The sequence below is a fragment of the Rattus norvegicus genome, chromosome 17 (genome assembly GCF_021556685.1).
Source record: "Rattus norvegicus strain SHRSP/BbbUtx chromosome 17, alternate assembly SHRSP_T2T, whole genome shotgun sequence".
Classification (NCBI taxonomy): domain Eukaryota; kingdom Metazoa; phylum Chordata; class Mammalia; order Rodentia; family Muridae; genus Rattus; species Rattus norvegicus.
In genome coordinates, this window is record NC_141550.1 from 18,297,269 (window position 1) to 18,313,535 (window position 16,267).

The 16,267-nt window shown below is 45.6% G+C and overlaps 1 long non-coding RNA gene across 2 annotated transcripts in view; it reads left to right on the plus strand.

Annotated features, from left to right (window-relative positions):
- Positions 1–16,267, plus strand: part of LOC148000048 (uncharacterized) — a 92,882-nt gene that overhangs the window by 74,668 nt on the left and 1,947 nt on the right. For both annotated transcript variants that reach the window (XR_015641517.1, XR_015641518.1), the window contains one exon: positions 118–230. This is a non-coding gene — a long non-coding RNA (uncharacterized LOC148000048). The remainder of the gene's footprint in view (positions 1–117; positions 231–16,267) is intronic.

The following is a 16,267-nucleotide window of genomic DNA, read 5'->3' on the forward strand; positions in this document are numbered from 1 at the left end:
TCCTCCCCAAGTTGCTTTGGATCGTGGCATTTTATCACAGCATCAGAAAAGAAATGAACATAACCCTCCAATTTATTTATTTCAAAACAGCACTTGTTCTGTTCTATCTCCCATCAGCTGTGATAGCACCAGTTGGACTGAAGAAGCCACCTCCCGGATGGTTGATCGTGACAGGCAATAGAGTGCTGTTTGTCGTCTGGGATTGCTGGACAGATGTCCCCGTTCTCTTTGTATGTATCTCTTTATGACTGCTTGGGCTTCCTCATAGCATGACAGCTAGTTCCAAAGAAGAAAGTGTGTCGAGAGGCAGGGGGGTAGAGGTTGGTAGTTGCTGAAAGCCTTGGGCTAACAAACCAACATGACGTTTCTTTCCTTTATCTACTGCCAATCCAAAGGAATACACTCAGATTCAAGGCCGAAGGCCATGGCTTCTTAGAGAACACCTCAGATTTGTGGCCACCCTTATCCTACCAGAGTAGACTACCATGCACTCCAGCACCGAGTTCACCAACTTCACTCATGTCTACTTCTGAAGAGCGCCCCTTTTTCCATTCCTGGGGACACAAGGTCTACCTTGAGCCTGAGCCTAGGTGCAGATTCCATCGTCTAGGATTTACTTCATCCTTCACGGGTTCTGTAGGTGCAGCCCCTGCATGCTATGTCTGCTCTTCACCAGCCACATGGGCTTCAGAAATTCGGGACTCCTGAGTTCCATGCTGTCCGGGACCTATCATCTGAGCAGTTACACTTCCATCTCTGCTGGCTCCTGTAACCTTCTACATTTCCTGAGCTGGGTTTATTCTCCCCATACCCTTTCTCAGCCACCAACTAGATGCTACCCAGCTCTGCTCCAGGTTCTAATCCCTCCTGCAAGCCTGTCGTCACACTGATTAGATGGGACACGAGGTCCTTCTAAAATTCCCACTCCCCTGTCTCCCCTTCCTACTACCTTCCTTCATTGAAATCATAGGGTCTTAGAATTTTAGAATCTTGGAGCGGGGATGTGGGTGGTTGCACATGCCTGTAACCCTAACACTCCAGAAGTCAGAGGCAGGAGGATCACCAGTTTGAAAGCCAGCCCGAGCTACATAGTCTCAAAACACAAACAAACAAACAAACAACAAACAAACAAACACTCAACCCCTTCCAAACAAACTCAGTTCACAAGAGAACAAACAAATCAATGAAATCATCACAATTCTAGAGTTAGAGGGGGCGATCTAGAACAACACCGCCTTAGGCTTTATAGACAACCCCTTGGATTTTTCCTTCTCTTTATTTCCTCCCTGATGCCTTTGAATTCTGAAAACAGATTTCACTTCATACTGGGAAAATGACTGTCCTGTTCCCCCACCCCCACCTCAGAACACACTTCTTCTGAGAAAGAAGTCATAAGAGGAAGGAAAAACTAACTTCATATCCCAGTAAATGGCTGCCAGGTGAGGCTGGGTGGGGTGTAATAGAAAGAAACAAGTCCCCATGTTCTTCCCAGATGAGAAGAAAAACAAACTTATTTCCAAATTATCTGTGCACATTCACGGTGCCTGTGCTCTTTTGTGCTTGCTGCCGAGCAGTGCCGACAGCTTAATAGGTGCAAAACAGCGTTGCCACGTTCCCTCCGCCTGGAGACAGGCAGCATGCTTCAGAGACAAGGATAATGAATGTGTGGGATGGTGTCTTCCAGGGACAAATCCAGCAATCTGAGCAAACAGCACAATGCTTGCTTGGGAGGTGCATTATGGGTAAGATGGTGGAAAGCTGAGCAAACAAGACAGTCTGTTCTTGGGCAGGGGGAGTCCTTCTGACCTTGGCCTTCAGTTGTGTAGTCCTGAGAAGAGTTCAATGGTCAGAGCGGGTCCTTTGTTTATGCAGAAGAGAATGAACTTAGTCTGATTTCCATGTGCGTGTATGTGCGTGCGCATGCGTGAGCACACACACTTGTGTGGCATGAGCACGTGTGTGGATTGGTTAATGACAACCTCCCTCACCTCCCAACCCTCTTGACCTCCCTGTTGCTTGGACTACAGGCACATATATATTTGGAGTTTTGTTTCCACCTTATGCTTTGAGGCAAAGTCTCTCTCACTGAAGCTGGAGTTAACTGATTTGGCAACAATAGAAAACCAGCAAGCCCCAGCAATCCTCCTGTCTCTGTCTCCTCAGTCCTAGGATTACAGGCCTCTGCTATTACGCCTGGCTTTTATGTGGAGGCTGAGGCTCTAGATTCAAGGTCTCATGATGGTGAGGCAAGCACTTTACCAACTGAGCCTTCTTTCCGGTCCCTTAATCTGATGACTAAAAATTAAGGCTTAGAATAGTTTTACCCTGAAGATTTCAGTGCCTTGCCACCCAGTGCAGCCTCCTTTAGACCCGTAGTAGTGTGTCCTGTGTAATCCAAAGGCCCTGAGCAGCCAGAATAAAGATGGCCACATCACTCATATGCATAGTTCCTTGTAAACCTGACAGTCTGTTGAGCACACGAGGTCACTGTTGGGGTTATCAGTGGGCTAACTAACCCTTGCATCGAGCCACTGTGTTAGATTGGTTGTGGGGGATACAAGGTCAAACAGATATACTTCTGGATTTTTCAGGGCATTGATAGGTAAGTCCATAATGAATTTAAATGCATTAAGTAGTATGGCCCATGCTTTTAGAAGTACACGGTGTCATAGTTTAAAGGAGCATAATTATATCATCATGAAACATGTTGTTGGTAACATTATTATTAGTGTGTACAGGTGTGTACGTGTTGTATTCCTGTGTGTGAATGCTTGTACGTGTGTTGTGGGTGTGTATGGAGACCAGAGGGAATCTCCTTGAGTGTTGTTCTTTGGGAGCAGTTCACCTCGTTTTTAATATATACTTTTTAGACGTCTCTCGCTCGTCTGGAGCTTGCCAAATAGGCTCACTTGATTGGTCAGAAAAGCACACCTGTCTTGACTTCCCGATTGCTTGGGCTACAAGCACAAGCCATTACGCCTGGGGCTTTGTTTCTTTGTTGATAGGTTGGTTTTGTTTTTGACATGGTTTGACATTGATTGGATTCAGGTCCTGTGTTTGTAAGGAAGCACTTCATTGATTCGGCTGTCTACCCGGCCCTAGACTCCCCCCATTTTATTGTCTATGGTCGTATCATCCTGAGTGCATCCCTATCTTGTCTTACGGCAGAAGCCAAGGAGGCTTGGGGCCCAGTTAATACTTAGATGGGAAGAATGTCATTCTATTTCAGACTTGGGCCTTGGGAATCAAAACTCTCTAGAAGAACCTCTTCAGCACGTCCCATGCTGGCTCCTCAGTTATTTTTATGCTATAGACTCAGGAGCAAAGCCCTCCCATGCCAGGAAGGAACGCTGGATGCGTATCCCTTTCCTGTCCTGCCTTTGAAGCCTGTGTTATGTGACTATCCGTTCCGATATAGATAATGTGCAGCTGTTCCTGTGCTGAAAGTGGGGACGGTCACTCGTATAAATAGGATCACACAGCGAAGAGGAGCACGCCGCCAGGGTGGTTGGGAGCAACAGGTCTCCTCCTACAAACGACAGTCACTACCACAGACGTGGAGTTTTTGCTTCTTAGGCATTATGAGTAGAGAGCCTGGATAGAAAGGTAATTCCTTTGCTGGGCTACGACCTAAGACTGGTTTGGTGTTTCCGTGGTCCAAGTCCTTAGACGTGACCAGAAACAAAAAAATGGCTCTTAATGAGCACATGTAGTACCCAGACAGGTCTTCTAGTGGGATGAACTTGATTTAGTAACACAGAGAAACGGAGCTCAAGGTGTTAATCACATTTAAGAGGTCTTAAGCCACAGAGCTTCTCCAGGTACCTGAATAGAATTATTAGCAGATTGGTTAACTAAAGTTAAGATTTACGCCAATTTTATCTGTGTTCCTACTGCATATAATCTTAGGAATATTGACATGCTTTTCCTACTAGATAGTATTTCTTACATTTAATTTCTGAACGACAGTGATAACTTGCTTAACTTTGGAGTCCTGAAGTAGGGACATGCATGGTGGAAGAGACCAGTGTATTTGACTCTGTGATGATCTGATGTTGCCTGAGTCCTCCTTGGGGACAATGGATGAGAAAGCACAGAACCAATGACAAAGACTCCTGGAGCAGCTGAGAATGTGTCAGCTAGCTCATTTATTAACCCTTTATACCCTCCACTCGCGTCCCATTGGTCCCAAGCCATGTCTCCTTCAAGTGGCAGTTACCGATTGACTGTCTCTGTCTGCGTCACCCATCTCTAGGCTTTTGGGCAGGCTTCAGTTGGTCTCTCACGCGGAAGTTGTCTCTGTGGCTGTGTGGGCCTTTCTGTCCCTCCTATAATCTAGAACCGTTCATCTCTCCCAAACTACTGAATGAACTTATACTCCACCACCAGCTTGGGACGCCATACTCGTGTCTCAGCGTTCTCTCCTGCTTCATTTCCGTAAGCTCGCAAAGCCACAAGCATTGTGGAGGGGAAAGTGAATGGGATTCCAAAGGCTCACACGTTTAACCAAGTAAAATCTCCTCGGCTGTGGCTCGTGGTATGAGCTCTACAACCATCAGTAAATGTTCTGGTGCTGTAACAAAGCACGAAATCAACTTACAAGAGAATGGTTTGCTTTGTCCCGTATTTCCAGAGGGACAGAGGCCACTGGGTACGGAAGACATGGCAACAGTCACAGGGAGAGCGCCAGCAGGAAGGCAAGGTGGCAGAAGCAGGAAGCTGGCAGCTCACACGCTCACCCAGGCCCAGGAAACATACCCAGGAAGTGGGTCAAGGCTATAAAACCTCAAAGCCCACCCCCAGTGACACACTTTCTCCAGCAAGGCTCTCTCTTCTAAAGGTTTCACAACCTCCCCCAAGCATTGTCACCAACCAGGGACCAAGTGTTCAAATACATGAGCCTCTTGGGGCAAATTCCTCATTGGAACTACTGCACCATGAATGGCTAAAAGATGAAAAAAAGGGGGAAGGCTAGAGAGACAATAGAAAGTTAGTTGTGTCAAAATCCAAACGGAAGTGAGAACCCCAGGCATCCCTCAGGAACAGTGCATGTAAATCCCCTGTGTCACGGCAACAAGCAAAAGTAGGCTGAGGTTTTATGAGTTTCCCGATGCTGTAGGGGAAGATGTGCAAACCAGGTCCGCTCTCCGATGGAGAATCCAATACATCTTTTCCCGCCCTCGAAATGCAGAGACTGATGCCTGACCAGCGTGTATCACTTTTCTCATCGCCGCAATGAAAACAACTCAGGGAACGAAGGCGTAGTTGGGCTTGTGGCTTGCAGGTGCAGTTCATCGTGGGGTGTGGGGGGCACTGCTGCAGGAGCATGATGTAACTGGTCTCATGGCAGTCAGGAAGCAGGAAGAGACGGGTGTTGGTACTCAGAGTTTCTCCTTTTTCGTTCGGTCTCAGACTCTACGGCACAGGATAGCACTGTCTACGATTAGTGTTCATTAAAGCCGTTCTGGAGACACTCCCATGGACATGCTAAGAGATACATCTCCAGGTGATTATGAATCCCATCCGGCGGACAATGGAGATCACCTATCCCATCCCTGTGCTTCAGAACATGACTGTTTGGAGATTAAGCGGTAGTGGAATTAAAATGAAATAGTTGGGGTTTATTCTAACTCGAAATGACAGATGTCCTTATAGGAAGATGCACACAGTGACTTTGGTAGAACAACTGCCCAGAAACATGCTCATGAGAATAGGCATCAGGGGACAGCCTTCTGCAGGCTGACAGAGATGTCAGGAGATCCACCCTGCCAGCCTTCCCAACTAGAAGAAATAGGCTTCTGTTTTTTAAGCCATATAGTCTGTGGATTTTTGTTACAGCAGCTGTAGCAGACTGATAAGTCCTTCACAGAAATGTGGGGCCAGGAAGAAACAAGGCCCATTTCTGAGATATTCTCCCATGGCTGGCAGCCTTTCTGAGTATTTGTAAATGAAGGTGATGTTACCTGAATGATTGAGATAAAACTAAAACAGTTACTGTTAAGTGGGCAATACTCATTGGCAATACCTGTAAGTGGCCAGAAAAAAAAGCAGAGATCCTATCAGGAGGAACATCAGGAAATCCCCATGATGTATGGTATGACATGAAGAGACCATGAAGTAGACACACTTGCCGAAATGATCAGACACACTAAGCCAAACTCAGTATGATTCCACCTAGATGAGAGACGTAGACGAGGAAAAGGCAACGAGGCGGAAAGCAGAATGAACTTCCCAGGAGCTAGTGGGGGAGAGCAAAGGAGAGAAACAATGACCTAATGGGTGTGATGGCTAATTTTGATTGGCAACTTGGTTGACTTAAGACATACCCATGACATGCTCTGAGGAGTGGTCAGGGAAATGTCCCGATGTCAAGCTGTGACCTCCACACGTGCCCACATCTACACACACTTCCACACTCGTGCATCCAACACACACCAGAAGAAAAAAAGGAAGGAAGATGAGAGACAGAAAAGGGAAGGAAATATGAAGACAGCGTTGGACAAAAGAAAAAAAGAAAAGGAAGCGTTCAAAAGGTAGACTTCAAGTTCAAGTGGGTCAACGGTGGCACATGTCTGTCCTCTCAATAATCAAGGAGCTGGGGCAGGAAGTTCACTGTGAGTTTAAGGCTAGTGTGAGCTATATAATGAGATTCTGTATCACAAAATTAAAAGAGAAAGGAAGAAAAGAAAGAAAGGAAGGAGGGAGGGAGGGAGGGAGGAAGGAAGGAAGGGAGGGAGGGAGAGAGAGAGACAGAGACAGAGACAGTTAGGTTGGTTTTTGAAATGCCAGGTGGAAGAAATTATGCAGTGAACAGGAAGGCAGAGCTGAAGAGACGAAGAGACCAGACACAGAGCGGGGAATCAGGTCTGCCCTGACAGAAAGATGGTGAAGAGCAGAGAGAATGGAGCCAGCGTCACCAGAGGTGGTGGGAAGACGAACTAGTTCAACTTAATAAAAAGAGAATCAGCAGTCCATTGTGATAAAAAACGCACAACACCGGAAACAAGTCTTTGAGGGGTGGGGGGACGACCAGAAAGGCTCCTTTGTTTCAATTACACATTGTTACATAACAACTCTAAAAATACTTACCTAAAATAATAGTGGCCTATTGTCTTTAAGCACATTTCTATTGGTCGGTTGGGCTTGCTCCAGATGGCGTGAGAGGCCCAAGCACAGTCCGGCTACATCAGGCATACCTTGTTACCGCTGGTAAGAGTCTCCAAAGCTGGTTTTCTTGGCTCACAGGATCTACTCAGCACCCGTTTTTTTTTGTTTTTGTTTCTGTTTTTTTTTTTTTTTTTTTCAGCCTCCTGGGTTTAGTAACTTCCGACCACACTCTGATGTAATCTTTATCTGCAGACTATTACCTGGGGAACATTTTCGATGGCTGGAGAGAAAGCAGGTGAACCAGTCTTCCCTCACAGTAGAATACATGAGCTAAGTAAGTCATCCAGGAAGGACTTATTTCGGCCGGTGGTTTTGGAAGTTGGAGGTTGAGACAGAGTGGGCCTTTAGGTGGCCGATGGAAACAACTCACTTCATGACCAAGAAGTAGAAGAGGGGGCTGGGGATTTAGCTCAGTGGTAGAGCGCTTACCTAGGAAGCGCAAGGTCCTGGGTTCGGTCCCCAGCTCCAAAAAAAAGAAAAAAAAAAAAAAAGAAGTAGAAGAGATGGGAGGGTTCTGGGTTTCCTCGTTCCCTTCAGGAACTTTCAATGACCTAAGAGTCTCCAACTGCACCAGCCTGGGACCAGGCCCTTCAGTATATGGGCCTTAGCGAATGCTTATCTAGAGCACAGCACAGAGAGCAAGAAATATTTTCATATGACTAGGTCTGTAACCACTTAACTGCCACTAGAGCTTACTGAGTAATTACAGCTCACACCTCTGGTTACCAGCCTTGCAGCCCATCCTGTCATGCTAATGAAGGGCAACTGACCCATTCACTGTTATGGATGGGGATCGTTTTTTTTTTTTAGTCACAGTTTCCCTAAATGAGTGTCCCTAAATCGAGTACCTTTTTCCTTTTCCTCTTGGAAGTTACTGCCAACAGCCATTATTATCAATTTCCTATCGCCTGATGAATTTTGTCTCCCACCTGCAAGTTCATGTATTGGAATTCCAGCCCACAGTGGGATGGTTTTCGGGAGGTGGTGACCTTTGGGAAATGATCAGGTTGTGCGAGCGGAAGGTTTTACGAATGAGATCAATGCCTTTCTGGAAGGGAAGATGCTCACCCCCCCACTCACCCCACCTGCTGGGAGGAGGTAGTTACTAAAAGCAAGCAGCTCTCATCCAATGAGGATGTCACCAGCACCAAGACCTTGGTCTTCTCAGCTTCCACAACATGAGAAATAAATTTCTTCCATTTACACGCTGTCTGGTTCGTGATAGTTTGTTATAGTGGACCTAGGGGAAAAAAAAGGAAGGCTATGAATAACTAATAATACAAATGGAAATTAGTTTCTAGTATGGATACTGGAGGAACCCTCTAGAGTGTACAAGAGACCTGGGAGAGGAGAGACTCTTAGGACTCAAAGGGAGGGACTTTAGATGAAATGCCCTACAGTGGGGAGAGGGAACTTGTGGAGTCCACCTCCAGTAGCTAGACAGAGCATCAAGTGGAGGGACGGGGCTGCCATGCCACAGTCAAAAACACTGACCCAGGATTGTTCCTGTCTAAAAGAACTGCAGGGACAAAAATGGAGAAGATCCTGAGGGAAAGGAGGTTCAGAGATCCGCCCAAAGTGGGATCCAGCTGTAGGGGAGGCTCCAAGGCCTGACATTTTACTGATGCGATGGTGTGTGCTTACAGACAGGAGCCTAGCATGGCTATCCTCTGAGAGGCCCAGCAAGCAGCTGACAGACAGATGCAGATACTAACACCCAGCCAATGGACCCCTGTGACCCCTGTGGTTGAATTAGGGAAAGTTGGAAGAAACTGAGGAGGAGGGTGACCCCATAGGAAGATCAGCAGTCTCAACTAACCTGGGCCCCCGAGATCTCTCAGACACGGAGCCACCAACCAGGCAGGGTGCACCAGCTGATATGAGGCCCCCAACGCATATGCAGCAGAGGACAGCCAGGTCTAGGCTCAGTCAGAGAGGATGCACCTAACCCTCGAGAGACTTGAGGTCCCAGGGTGTGGGGAGGTCTGGTGGGATGGGGGTGGTAGAGGTGGGGACATCCTCTTGGAGATGGGGGAGGGGGAATGGGATAAGGAACAGTCAGAGGGCGGACCAGGAGGGGAATAATGACTGGACTGTAAAAAAGATTAATGACTAATAATAATAAAAGGTAATGTAAGTTTGTTCTAAGATGTTCGGGACTCCTGATTCTAATAGAGGAAGAAGACATCGCCCATGTCAGCAGTATTTGATTTCCTGCCCATCCTCATCTGCCAGAAGCCAGCATTCAGCTGCCTCACAGTGAGCCTACCCTGGATGGGAGAGCTCTAATCTGAAGATTCTGGAAGGACCTGGGAGGTGACCTCGTTCCATGCTGCTTCAGGGTTGCCCCTCAGGCCTTGGCTGTGCACTGTGCCCCCTGCACTAACCATTTGGTTTACCACAGTGAGATACTGAACTGGATTTATTTCCTTTCGGTTACAGATGCTGGGAGTCCAGTCTTGAGGCCTTGGCAGATTTCATTTCTGTTTGGAACTCTCTGTCTTTTAGAGAGCTACCTTCTTACATCTGTGGTATTCCCATTATAAAGCTATGTCCCTACAGGATAAGCACCCTCTTCGTATGCCCCCACTGAACCTTTGCTCTGTCCTAAAATTTGCCCCATCTCCAAATGCAGTCATCTTGAGGCTTGAGCCTCCAACATATGGATGGGGGAGGGGGCTACTGAGTCCAGGCATCCACCTTTCCCCTCCCTCCCCCAGGACTCTCCTCCTCCTTAGTGCTGGGTCCCAGCCAGATCTCTGCTGATAGCTGGTACCTGAGAGGACCCAGCTACATGAATATTCACTGGGCTTCATGACAGCCCATATGGCTTCACACTGTCTTGCCAGAACTGGGCTGAATTCGTTAGATGGAATCAAAAGAGGGAGAACATAGCATCTTGCCTCCTGCTAGTCTGGCCCCATAGCAAAACCAGTGACTGTCACAATGCAGGCACCTGACAGTGTTGGGAAGGCTGTCCTCCCTCCCCTGTGTATCTTTTAGTTTTGTGAAAGCTTTTTCTCCGAGGGCTGAAAAATTTAATGAATTTGCTTTTGAAAATGTGTGTGTGTGTGTGTGTGTGTGTGTGTGTGTGTGTGTGTGTGTTCAAGCTTTTTTATCCTGGCACTCTGGAGGCAGAGACAGACAAATTGATAATGGACAATCTGTCTACATTCTAACAGACAATTGTGATTTTAATGAAGGACATGTGTACCTCAGAGAGAATTAAATGCTTCCCGAAGTGCCAAACACCATGCGTTCAGACATATCAGTTACTATATCCATGTGGGGAGGGGCAGAGGGAGGGAGAGAGGGAGGGAGGGAGGGAGGGAAGGAGGGAAGGAGGGAGGGAGGAGTCTTTGGGGTTTGTCCTGGTCCAAAGAACTGTAATAATAACAGAATAGCTATGGAGTCTGGGTCTTTTGTTTCCCTTATGTGTAAAGTTGGGGGTTTTGAGGGAGGTGGTTCCCTAAGTCTTTTTGACTTTCATATCCTTAGGGGGTTGGAGTGAAGAGATAGGTGAAATCTATATGTCTATATATCTATATGTCTATATATCTATATGTCTATAGGTCTATTATCTATATATCTATACATCTGTATCATCTATCTCTGTCTCTATCTCTATCTATCTCTGTCTCTATCTCTATCTATCTATCTATCTATCTATCTATCTATCTATCTATCTATCTATCTATCTATCTTTTTTGAAGGACTGCCCCTAGGCTAGATGGAGGAGGAAGCTTATTGTAGATAAAAGGGAGAGCACAGTCAGAGGCAGACATGTCCAGAATGAACATGGCCCAGACTCGGGCCATGTGAGGAGGGCAGGAAAAATGAGAAGCCAGAAGAGTAAAGGGTAGACAAAAGAGGGCCAAAATGGCTGGATAATATGGGGAGGGGCAGCCCTGGGCTGGGGAAGTTTAGGGTAGGGTGTGGGGCATGACAGTCATATGCTGTAACAGTTAGGGACTGAGGTTATTCTGGGAGAACCTGGTAGTCAGGCCAGGTCCGATTTGATATTTTACATAGGCACCTCAGTTAGTCACTTGTCCTAGCTTTGAGACCTGACAGTAGGAAAGCTGGAGAAGAATCCTTGAACTGGATCAGTGGGAGGCAGCTGGGTGGGTTCCTACTGTGGCATCCATCCCAAGGCACCTAAATCTTGAACCTTGAGACTTCAGAGATGAATAGACTGTGTCTCTCATCCAGTATTTCCTTCATATATGAAATGCTAATGATTTGTTTTAAAGGTTTATTTGTGTGTCTGTGTGTCTGTGTATGTGTGTGTGTGTGTGTGTGTGTGTGTGTGTGTGTGGTGTGAATGTTGGGGGGATGTCCATGTCAGTGCAAGTACTTGAGGAAACAAAAGGTGTTGGATCCCCTGAGGCTTGGAAAACTAAATTTGTGTCCTTCACAAAAGGTAAATTCTTTTTACCCCTGAGCAATCTCTCCAGCCCCATAAACATTTGTTCTTACATATCTTTAAAATTGGTAAAATGGGCATGGTGGCCTACATGTGCAATCCCAGCACTCAGGAGGCTAAGACAGGAGGATTACTGTGGGTTCAGGTCCACCATGGGATACACAAATAAACGACCCCAAATTTGGTAATATTTTGGCAAACAATGGTACGATCTAACTGGTTTGATGGAGTTACTGTTCTTTAAAGTTTTAGTGGGCGTGGACCACATTGAGGAAAGGAGGCTTTGGTGTGCGAATGACAAAGTGAGTGCAGAGGTGAAAAGGAGGAGGTGAGGGAGGGACGGAGACAGGAAAAAGTAGATCTGTGTGGGGTTCCTGGAGAGCCCTGGACTGGGTTAGTGTCTCGCAACTGCTGGGACGTATTTCACAACTTCCATGGCCTAAAGGAGTGGATTTCGTTCCCTTCAGAGCTATGGAAGCTGCTGGCCTATTGCAGGTCTAAGGAATGGCAGAGAAAAACTCTCTAGGTCTACATCTGGGGGTGTGCCAAATGCAGTTGCTTTTTGGACATCCTCACAACAAACCCAGAAGAGTGTGGGTCTCTCAGCGGCCAGCCAGACCGTGTGCCTCAGTGTACTGTACCAAATGCTTTCCTTTTATGTAAATGTTTGGTCCACACAGGGTTATCCTTTGAGGGCTTTCATCTTGCTCAGATCTTGCAGGGGCCTTTTAAGGTAGTGATCACTTGGCAGTTCCATCAAAGACATTTGACCTCCTGATATCAAAAGCATGAATTCTGACACAGCCCTGAAATTCCTTGAGACAAATGGTTCATATTTCTTTCAGTTCAATGGTACATTAATCATGGTTGGATTTCCCCCTGCTTTGAACATGATAAAAGATTAACTCAAATTAGTGTACCCACAAAAAGGGATTTAATAGTGCTTCACTTTCTTATATAAGGGAAGCAAACAGGACCGGGAGATAGGTCTTCTCCGGGAAAAGCTACTAGGAGAGGCTCCACTGTCTTGAGGAAAAGTTTGTCTCTGATTTTCTCTTCTTGTACCCTGCTACTACTACCACAGACAACCCCAAAGTTACTTCCTTGTTTGGTACATCCAGAACAGACCTAGCCTGCTTTCTCTTCCATTGCAAAGTCTTATGACTTGAATGGAAATGTCCCCCACAGGCTCATGTGTTTGAGCCCTTGGTCTCCAGCAGGTGGTGCTGTTTAGAGATGTTATAAAATCTTTAGGTGGTGGATCAGTATTAGAGGAGGAAGTACTTAGTGGGGCACGCTTTTGCTTTGAGGTTTTATAGCCTGGTCCCACTTGCTGCACTCTGAGCTCTGAGTGTGCATTCAGTGTGATCAGCCAGTTTCCTGCTCCTACCACTGTCATTTCCTCACTTTGATGCACTCTATTTCCCTGGAAATTGTAAGCCACGATAAGTCTTTTCTGCTTTAGACTGTTTTGGTCAGAGATTCTTTTTCAATTCCTGGAAAAAAAGAATGGAAAATAACATATGAGATAAAATGAAACACTTGGAAGTGCATATACTGTGTTCATCTTGGCTGGGTGTTAGGGTGATTGATTCCCTTTTGGATTCAAGAACCATTATGTATTGTTATCTAGAGTTCCATCCTTGAATAGTTCTTCAAAGTATGTCAAAATCTTTGATGTTAAAACAAAGTCATCCCTTCATTAAGGCCATGCAAATCTTGGTGGGTTTTGCCATGCACATGTTTCCTTTTGAGGAAATCAATTCTTTGAGTGTACTGTTTACTTCCTTTGACAGAATGCTTTTGTAGTTAGCTGAAACGTACACCACCGCACGAAGGTTTCCAGTCTAAGTTTATTAAGGTAGGTCAGATGTGCTGCTGTTTAACAGCTTGTGTGGCTAGTATGTAAACTATATTTGGCATTCAAGAGACTCTATCGACTCAATAACTATTATTTAAATATATTGTGTCTATTGTGAAATAAGTCAGGTGCACTTATTGGTTAATTTCCTCGTTGCTGTCATTAAATACTCAAAAGAAGCAACTTAAGGGAGGAAGTGTTTATTTTGGCTCACAGCTGGAGGAGACAGTTCACCATGGTAGAGCACAGAGGGCAACAGAATCAACCTCAGACTGAGGGCATATGGCTGGTACTTCTCACTTCCTCATCTTCCGGGAAGAGGAAGCAGACATAGGAAGTAGAATCAAGGGAATATTCCTTACGTTGATTCTAAATCATGCCAAGTGATGATTAGGGCCAAATGTCAGTCTGGGGTATAGCATCAAGATGGAGACCTGGAGAGCAAGCAGGCCTGAAACCCAAGGTGTGTCGCTGAGCATAAGAGTCGGAGTTTCACGAGGTTTTGATTTAGTCACTTGGGATATTAGGATGACTGTATTACACAGGGTGAGGTTCATAAAGTGCTTGGCACTCCTCCAGTTTTCTAGTGTAAGGAGGAACTTACACACCACTCTACCTCATTAGCTACTGTTCCCCCTCCGCCCCCTTCTATGTTAGCTACAGGAAGGTAGGTTCATGCTGTAGCCTCCAGCTTCCCTGTGTTCTATTGTTGGGCTGTGAATCTGAGGTCTCTTTAGTTGGCTGGGGTATGCTTTTATGACCTGGAGGACTACCTGTCTCCTATGTCCAAAGATGAGAACTTTGTCTTGAGCAGAATATTGTACTCCTTTAGAAACCATAGCTTGTTTCCTTTGATTCTCTCCTTTCATATTTAATCATGCAGCCAATACAAGAACCCCATGGTTTGGAGGGTGGCTCTTTAAAAAGGTACTCAATTATGTGGCTCCACATGGAAGGTGGAAGGCCAGTGTGTTTTTGGAGTGAGAAGGATGGTTTATCCTTTCCATGGCTGGATTAGCTCCTAGAGGATGTCAGAAGAGAGAAGAAGCAGGCAATCCGAAAGAGTGTCACAGAAACACTCAGACACTGATATTCTCATAGAAGAACCTGGTGTGAATGTCAACTGCCTTAGTATCGCTGACACAAGATGAGATACCAATTAGACTGTAGGCCATACCAATGGGAGGAAGAGCCATTACTGTCACCTCTCCTCATTCATTACCATTTAGTTCTTCTGAAATAGCATTTCTTCCTTCAAGGATTATAGCAACAATTTTGTAGTTTTGGTTTCTTTGAAAAACACAAAAATATTATAAGATTATGCTTTTGTTTTAATCCCAGGTATGGGATAAGGGGCTGTTTTAGATTATCCACATCAGCTGACTATGATTTGCCTCATGCTGTAGTGGGGGTATGTGTGTGTGATTTTGCTAGCTGCAGATAGTTTCAGTGATTGCGTGACATTTGGAATTCTGGGGACCTTCCAGAGGGTATATAAATCCTGGGGCCTCGAGAGGGGTGTGTGTGTGTGTGTGTGTGTGTGTGTGTGTGTGTGTGTATGGGGTTGTTGGTGGGTTGGTGATTTGTGGTTGGCTGGTGTTGGTCACAGTTTGTTAAGTAGTCAAATTCAAAGAAGAAAGGAGGAGGAAGAGGAAGAAGAAGAAGAGAAGGAGAAAGAGAAGTAGTAGAAGTAGTAGAAGTAGTGGAAGAATAAAAGGAAGAAGAGGAAGAGAAAGAAGAAGGAGAAGAAGGAGAAGGAGAAGAAGAGGAAGAGGAAGAGGAAGCAGAAGAAGCAGAAGAAGCAGAAGAAGCAGAAGCAGAAGCAGAAGCAGGAGGAGGAGGAGGAGGAGGAGGAGGAGGAGGAGGAGGAGGAGGAGGAGAAGAAGAAGAAGAAGAAGAAGAAGAAGAAGAAGAAGAAGAAGAAGAAGAAGAAGAAGAAGAAGAAGAAGAAGAAGAAGAAGACGACAACGGCTCCTAATCAGCAGGAAATAGTCTAACAATATTATCACCCCCTTTCCTTTCTATCTTTTTTCTCTCTCCTATCCAGTGTTAGGGGCTTGAAAGGGTGGATGAAAAGGGATGGAGAAAGATGGATAAACCCACACAGTAGCCAGCCAAAGTCTGGCTACATGGGAGTAGATGGAAAGCAAAGCAAAGCAAAGTGAACAAACAAACAAACAACAGAACCCCGAAACACAACTCTTTGGCCTTCCCTAGCTCTTGATATCAAGCTTGCTCTACAACAGCAGAGCTCAAGGTCATTTTAGGTGTTTGTCTCTCACACCACTCACAACAGAAAGAAAGACACAAGGCAGGCATTGTGATTAGCAGTCAATGAACACTGGGCACTACTGGGACATGAGACTCTTGGATGGTCAAGCTTTCCAGGGGAGCTGAAGGATGACCATTCCCAGATGCCACTGTAAATTCTGATCTTATTTCCTGGGAATTTCCACAAGCACTACGGATAGCAATTCCTCCCTGAGCGACACTTCTGGACTTCACATCTCTCACAATAGTGCACATTATGCTAGCTAGGAGTATACCAATAAGTCCAGGGTAAGGGGTAACAGTATTTCTGTTGCAATAATCAGGATGCTTACTAGTTAAACTAGTTAACACATAACATTCAGATCCCTTAATCTATAAAAATACATTGGAAATAAAATACAAAAATAAAACTTGAGGTCAACTGTGTGTCTGGATGTATATATGTGGATGGCGTATTTAATTGTTTGCTTTAATTGGATAAACAGGAACTAAATGTCTGTAAGGGAAAGCCTTCAAGGTCCTTTAAAAACCTTGAGTTGCTC